The sequence below is a fragment of the Lotus japonicus genome, chromosome 2, assembly GCF_012489685.1.
Source record: "Lotus japonicus ecotype B-129 chromosome 2, LjGifu_v1.2".
Classification (NCBI taxonomy): Eukaryota; Viridiplantae; Streptophyta; class Magnoliopsida; order Fabales; family Fabaceae; genus Lotus; species Lotus japonicus.
The window spans coordinates 17,977,459-17,986,062 of record NC_080042.1 but is presented as its reverse complement, the minus strand read 5'-3'; positions in this window follow the sequence as shown (position 1 = coordinate 17,986,062).

The following is an 8,604-nucleotide window of genomic DNA, read 5'->3' as shown; positions in this document are numbered from 1 at the left end:
ACTTCAGCAGCTGGTTCCACCCGAGTAGGCTTCACCACAATTCTGACCTGCTTCTTCTTCTTCTTAGGAGAAGGAGGACCATCCTCATTATCACCATCATCACCATCATCGGGCTTGCTGGTTTCATCATGTTTTCTCTTGGATTGACCAGCCTTCTTCTTTTTGGTCAGAGGGACATCTGATTCCTCAGAAGATTCTTCTAGGATCATCTTCCTCTGAACTTTCTTCTTGATAGGAGAAGGAAACTCTGGAGCTGGCGGCAGTCTGCTGAAGAATTCATCGAGATCAATTTCAAAGCCTTGAGCCCTTAGGTCTTCAACATAGCACCTAATGGCTTCAGGATTGTCTGCCTGTGTCCACAGAGGGTAGTCATTCAGAGGCACCCTTCTACTTCTGATTTCAGAAGATGTGTCTTCATGGGCAGGAGCAATCTTCTTCTTGACTAGGCCCATTTTCTTTAGAGAATTTGCAGTGAAGACATCACTGACAATGGTGGTCAGATCCTCTGTGCATCCAGCATTTACCAGATCTTGAATGAGGCCACTCTCAATGAAGAGATCAGACAACAGTCTCCCAAAGGGAATATACTTGATTGCTGACTTGATGGAGGCAGTGGTACGAGACTTCCGGATACACTCCTTCAAGTAGGAGAACAGGAAGTAGGGAAGGCAAATCTTCTTCTTGTCTTGGATGAAGAACAACATCGCCTTTTGGTTGAAGTTGATGTAGTCTGGGGAACTGCCCTTTGGTCTCTGGTTTATGCAGTGGAGCAAAATCTTGTGCCAGATCCTGAGCTTGGGATGAAGGTCCATCACTTTGTAATTAGTCTTGCCCGGTTTGTAATTGGTGTACAGGGCCTTGTTGGTCTCATCCTTCGTCTTGGGTTTCAGCTTTGATTCAGTGAATTGGAAACGATACCCAAGAGCAGTTTCTGCACCCAGCAGGTTCACGAAAGACTTCTCTGTAATGATGATCTTTCTTCCAAGAATGTGAGATACCACCTGAGTATCATCGCAGTCGGCGTGCTTCCAGAATTCCTTGATCAGTTTATCATACACCGGTCCTCGAAGCCTGTTGAAGTAATTTCCCCAACCTTGAACTTGGACTTCAGGACGAAGATCATACCCATTTGTAGCAAGGTTGTCGAGGTCGAATCTCCATTCTGCCAGTACTTGAAGTTCCTCAGGAGCATATACGCAGTGAACGGCACAGCCCCGTTCTGCAATCGGAATAATCTGCTCTTGAGCTTGACCTTGATCTTGAGTCGGATTCTCAGGACCCCTTTGACCTGTTGCTAGACCAACTACCATATGAGGGAACTGGGTTGCATCTGCAGTAGCTCTTCTGGTTTGACTCACCATTTTTGGAGCGGTTGAAGGTTTAGGTAGAAGATGAAGGTTGAAAGATGAAGAGAGATCGAGAGAGAAATCGAGGATAAGAGGTTTTGAAATAGCAAGAGAGAGAAAGAGTAAAAACCGAAAGTGAAGGAGATCGTGTGTGTATAGTGGGTTTTGACAAATAACCGTTGTTGATTCAAAAAGCAATTTAAAATCAACGTTTGAAAATTAAAGATAGATAGTAACAGTAAATACACATATCACACACAGGAGAGAAGCACATCTACACGCAACATGACAGACTGTCACACGGGCACAAGGAACTATGCATCAGAAATACTGACACACGTGTTGCTGTCTCAGCTTCAGAGTCAGTACCAATGGGTACACACACTCTGATTGAGTTACCTTCTGGACTAGACATCTTCTGATCAAGAAGTATCATAGTCAGAGGTTCTGATCCATCTTCACTCTGGACAAAAGTCCATGTTCAGATTTTTCAGAATAAAATTAAATCTATCCTCTGCTAAGGGCTTTGTAAAGATATCTGCCCATTGATGGTCAGTATCAACAAACTTCAGAAGAAGTACGCCCTTCTGTACATAATCTCTAATAAAGTGATACTTTACCTCAATGTGCTTTGCCCTTGAATGCAAGATAGGATTCTTACTCAATGAGATTGCAGCAGTGTTATCACAATAGATTGGGATATTGCTCTCAAGGATCTGATAATCCTCTAGCTGATGTTTCATCCAGAGCATCTGAGTGCTGCATATTGCTGCTGAGATATATTCTGCCTCTGCAGTTGATAGTGCAATGGTTGATTGCCTCTTGCTTGCCCATGAGACTAGATTGCTTCCCAGAAATTGACAATTTCCGGAAGTACTTTTTCTCTCTGTTCTATCTCCAGCATAATCAGCATCACAATAACCTGAAAGCTTATACTCTGATGTTTTCTTATACATCAAGCCAAGGTTAGTGGTGCCTTTCAGATACCTTAGGATCCTCTTTACAGCAGTTAAGTGGGTTTCCCTTGGATCTGATTGGAAACGAGCACATAAATGAACACTAAATAGTATGTCTGGCCTAGATGCAGTTAAGTATAGAAGTGAACCTATCATGCCACGATAGAGCTTCTGACATACTTTACCACTTTTATCTTCTTTCTCAAGAATGCATGTAGGATGCATTGGAGTCTTGGCCACTGTAGATTCCAGCATATTGAACTTCTTCAGAAGTTCTTTAGTGTACTTGCTCTGATGGATATATGTTCCTTCTGGTGTTTGATCAACTTGTATTCCCAGAAAGTACTTTAATTCTCCCATCATACTCATCTCAAATTCAGCCTGCATCATCTCAGAAAATTCTTTGCATAGAGATTGATTAGCAGAACCAAATATAATATCATCAACATAAATTTGCACAATTAAGATATCATCTTTATAAGTCTTGCAAAAAAGAGTTGTATCTACTTTACCCCTTACAAACTCATTCTCCAGAAGGAATGAGCTAAGTCTCTCATACCATGCTCTGGGAGCTTGCTTCAGACCGTAGAGTGATTTCTTCAATTTGAACACATGGTCTGGTTTCTTCTCATCTTCAAAACCTGGGGGTTGATGAACATAGACTTCCTCTGAGATATAACCATTTAGGAAGGCACTCTTTACGTCCATCTGATGTAAAACTATGTTGTGATTCACTGAAAAAGAGATCAACAGTCTGATTGCCTCCAGTCTTGCTACCGGAGCAAATGTTTCAGTGTAGTCTATTCCTTCCTGCTGGCTGTAGCCTTGAGCAACTAGCCTTGCCTTGTTTCTGACTACATCTCCTTTCTCATTCAGCTTGTTTCTGAATACCCATTTCGTTCCAATAACATGAACATTCTCAGGCTTCTTCACTAAGCTCCAAACATCGTTCTTGGAAAATTGATTCAATTCTTCTTCCATGGCCAAAATCCAATCCTTGTCCTGAAGAGCTTCATCTATGGACTTAGGTTCAATTAAGGACACCAATCCTTTCAGACTGAGCAAGGTCTCTTCAGAGGGTCTGAAGGCTGATCTGGTTCTGACTGGTTCGTCTTTGTTGCCCAGAATCAATTCCTTAGGGTGAGCTGCAGTGATTCTGCTCTTCTTCAGAGTTTATGAGTTAGAGGGACCAGCTTCTTCCTCTGGTTCATCTTCCTCTGGCTCAGCTTCCTCTGGAGCTTTGCCTTTGTCAGAAACATTAATGCTTAAATCTGCAAACTTCTCAACTAGCTTTGACTGGTCAGAGTCAAGCTTATCGTCAAATCTAACATGAATAGATTCTTCAATAGTCTTAGCATCAGTATTATAAAATCTAAAACCTTTAGATCTCTCAGAATAACCAAGTAATAGACACTTAGAAGACTTAGCATCAAATTTATGCAATCTATCCTTAGTATTGAGAACATAACAAACACAGTCAAAAGGATGAAAATAAGAAATGTTGGGTTTTATGTTCTTCCACAATTCATAAGGAGTCTTATTCAGAATTGGTCTCACAGAGATTCTGTTCTGAATGTAACATGCTGTATTTACTGCCTCTGCCCAAAAGTGCTTAGCCATGCCAGTTTCTTGGAGCATGGTTCTAGCCATCTCCTGAAGAGTTATGTTCTTCCTCTCAACAACACCATTTTGTTGAGGAGTTCTGGGACAAGAGAAATCATGTGCAATTCCATAGGAATCAAACAGACTCTCAAACTTGTCATTCTCAAACTCTCCACCATGGTCACTTCTGACACGCACAATCCTACAAGCCTTCTCGTTTTGCACTTGAGCAATGAAGGTAGAGAACACAGCATGAGACTCATCCTTGCGGGTTAGAAACTTTACCCATGTCCAGCGGCTATAGTCATCAACGATAACCATCCCATATCTCTTGCCACCTATAGACTCAGTTTTCACTGGTCCAAAAAGGTCGATATGTAGAAGTTCCAACGGCCTTGAGGTTGAGACAACATTCTTTGCCTTGAAAGGGACTTTTGTGAATTTGCCTTTCTGACATGCTTCACAGAGAGCGTCTGAAGCGAACTTCAGATTGGGTAAGCCCCTGACAAGGTTTAGCTTGCTCAGCTGAGAAATCTTTCTCATACTGGCATGCCCTAACCGTCTATGCCATACCCACTGCTCTTCATTAACAGACAGAAGGCACTTCACATTCTGAGCCTCCAACTCAGATAATCTGATCTTATAAATGTTGTTCTTCCTCTTGCTGTTAAACAGAACAGAGCCATCGATTTGACTTACAGCCCGGCAGGACTTTTGATTGAATATAACATCATAACCCTTGTCAGCTAATTGACTTATAGACAATAAGTTATGTGTTAAGCCGTCTACCAATAACACATTATCAATGCATGGACTACTATCTACACAAATAGTACCAGTACCAACAATTTTACCCTTTTCATTTCCTCCAAAGCCAACTTCGCCTCCAGGCTTAAGTTTCAGCTCTCGGAACATACGCCTTTCTCCCGTCATGTGACGCGAGCATCCACTGTCCAGATACCATGATTGGTGTTTCAGTGGAGCTATCAAGGATATCTGCAACATAGATAATCTTGTCCTTAGGTACCCACTTTCTGGGTCCTCTCTTGTTAGTTACTCCAGAGGTTCTGATCACCTTGGGTGTCTCAACATGATATTTTAAAGGAATATTTGCATGATATTTAGTCATAGAGAAGGATCCCTTTTTAAGAGGGTTTTTAACAACTTTAGCAGGTAAAGGATCAGGCAATATGGTACCAGAGGGAACAAAGCATTCATACAAGGATTTAGCTTTAGACACAGAGGGCTCATTTCTAATTGGTTTAGAATAGCCAATGCCATGCATTCCATTTCTGCTTACGCCATAGATCATTGAAGCCATTAAGCTTCTATCCACGCTTTTAGCTAGGAATCTTTGAAAAGACTTTTCATACTTAGACTCATTTCTACAATCAGAGGCATCACAGGCAACAATTTCTTCTAACTTAGCAATCTGGTTCTTAAGCACAGAGTTAGAATTGATCAAAGCATGATTATCATTTTTCAAATCAGAAATAATTTTCTCATGTTCAGAAGGAGTCTTGGAAACAGCAGATAAGTCCTTTTTCAGCTTCTTATGCTTAGACAATAAGGAGTTATATTTATCCCTGATATCAGACAATGCATGTTTCAGTTCAGAGGTAGAGAAAGAAGCGAATACCTCATTTTCATCGTCTGAGTTAGGATCTGCTTCTGATTCTGAGTCAGAGTCAACAGCTCCCTTTGACTCTGCTTCCTTGTCTTTGACAATAGCCATGAGTCGTTGGACTTCACCATCAGAGTCAACATCCTCTGACTCTGATTCATCAAATGTCACCATCAGACTCTTCTTTGTCTTGAAGTGCTTCTTTGGCTTCTTGTCCTTCTTCAACTTTGGACAGTCACTTTTGTAGTGCCCTGATTCTTTGCACTCAAAGCATGTGACTTCCTTAAGTGAGGACTTCTTCTGACCTGAGGATTCAGACTTTCCTTTTGCCTTTCCAGAGCCTTTGTATTTGCTCTGCCTGTGCTTCCAGATGCGATTGAGTCTCTTGGAGATCAGAGTCAGCTCATCTCCATCAGAATCTTCTGATGCTTCTTCAGATTCCTCTTCTTCAGCTTGAAGAGCTTTTGACTTCTCAGCCTTAGCCTTTTCAGATTTAGATTTCAAGGCTATGGACTTTTTCCTCAGATCTTGCATCTCTGAGCGCTTCAGCTCATGGCATTTCAAAATGCTGATGAGTTCTTCTAAACTCATATTCTCAACATCTCTCGTGAGCTCTATTGAAGTCACTAAAGGCATCCAACTTTCAGGAAGACACCTGATGACCCTTATGACATGATCTTTTGTTGTGTAGCTCTTGTCGAGAGGTCGTATGCCAGCTACAAGCAACTGAAATCTGGAGAACATTTCTTCAATGGACTCATTTGGCTCCATGATGAAGGATTCATACTTTTGGATCAAAGACAATGCCTTTGATTCTTTGACTTTCTTGTTTCCTTCATGAGACATCTTCAGAGATTCGAAAATGCCTTTCGCAAACTCACGATCTGTAATCTTCTGGTACTCTTCATAGGAAATAGCACTTAGAAGAATTGCTCTTGCTTTGTGATGTTGTGAGTACAGATTCTTTTGATCTGCAGTCATCTCTGACCTTCGGATCTTCTTGCCATCTGCATCAATTGGACGCTCGTAGCCATCCACAATAATATCCCAGAGATCTGCATCGAAACCCAGAAAGAAACTTTCCAGTCTATCTTTCCAATATTCGAACCTTTGACCGTCGAACATAGGAGGCTTTGCATTGTAACCATCTCTTTGAGTTTCACTGGTGGTGGCAGCCATTGTTTTTCACACCGGCCCGGATCACTGAACACTGTAAGGTGTGGTAATCAGAACCAGGCTCTGATACCAATTGAAGGTATGAAAAACGGTAGAAAGGGGGGGGGGTTTGAATAACGTTTTCAGTATAAAGCTTCCACCTTAAAGATTTTGACAAATCTTTCGAGAACTTAAGTGCTAAAGATAAGAGATAGAAAAGCACACAAGGATTTTATCCTGGTTCACTTGATAAATCACTCAAGCTACTCCAGTCCACCCGTTAAGGTGATTTCTTCCTTCTTAGAATGAAGGCAATCCACTAATCAGGTAAGAGTTACAACTGCACTTGAAACCTACAAGTGACTAACAATTACACTGACTTAGCTCACACTAAGATTCACTCTCTTAGTCTTCTCTTGGATCCGATCAACCTTGATCTCCTAAAGGAACTAAACAAACTGTTTATCAAAGAATTGTTTACAAGAGATTTGCTTCTAAAAAGCTAATAGTAAACTCAATGAATTTCATATGAAAGAAAGCTTAGAAGAATTTGAATTTGTCTTGCGCGTATGTGAATGCTTCTAGCCGATTCTTTCAGTCTTCAGCCTCTTTATATACTCCAAGGATTAGGGTTGAGCGTTGCATGGAAAATGCTACCGTTGGAGGGCAGTTCTGGAAAATCCAGCTTCTGTTGTGTCTGAGACTGTTAGGTAGGTCGTCAGGAAGGTACAGTTGCTTTTGTACTTGGATAGCGACTTGACCTTTAAACCTAGGAGACTTCTGATCAGGGGAATGCTTCATATTGGAACTTGTGAAGCCGGTTGATCAGAGTCAGAGGGAAAGCCCAGATCCTCTGACCATTGTTTCTTCTGATTCTGAACTCAGAGAGAAGTACATGGTCTTCAGAGTATCTTGCTTCTGGACATCATAATTTCACTAATCAGCTTCTGGATCTTCAGAGTCTTCTACACCATCAGAATATCTGAGCCTTCAGTGTTTCTTGGTTATCAGACTTTCTGGATCTTCAGAACTTCTAGTGACTGAGTCCACATCAGAGTTTGTATAACTTCAGAACTTCTGAAGCTTTTCCACTGTTCATACTGAACATGGTGAATGCGAAAGCGTTGCTTGGATCGCTCTTTATACACAGTGCTTCTGATTTGTGTGAGATTGAGTTGAGGTCAGAGCCTGTAAATAGCACACTCAGAAAAACACGTTAGAGTACCACAATTGTTCATATCAAAAGGTTAACTTGTAATCATCAAAACATAGAGTTGTACTACTAGATCAAAACTTGATCTTACAGTTTTAATAATAAATTAGAGATATTAAAGTTTGGCCAAACACTAGTGTAAGACCCAAGTTTTTAAGCTTAGAATAAGTGGAAGAGATTTCCATTTACGATTAGGCTTGACGTATCGTGAAGGAAAAACCTGAACAAAAGTTCATCGGATGGAATAAATTTATGTAGGAGAAAGTTCAGGAAAAGTCTAAGGATTTCATCAAAGTCGATAAAAGTTATAGCACGATCGATATACGCTTAAACCTAGGGCAAAAACACTAGTAAATAGCTAATTTACTCTTAAAGACACGATGGAAACTAATTCCAAAAATCTTTAGAGAAATGTTAGAACTTCTCTTAAATCCATCTATAACAAGCGTTTCAAGGCGAAACCCTAGAATGTACGAACGTCCGATTCCAATCCTCGGAAGTTTGCCGAAACTAAAACCCTGATAGTCCAAGAAACCTAGAATGAACGGTCGAGGAAGACTTTTTCTATTCGGAGCTTCAAATGAAGATTCCACATGAGTACACCCATTTCTCTTGATGTTATCAATCTTTCTTCAGAAGGAAGTTTTCTTTTCCGACATCCACTGCAAAAAGTAACTTATCGGGTAAAATAGATTTACACCGTCTTTG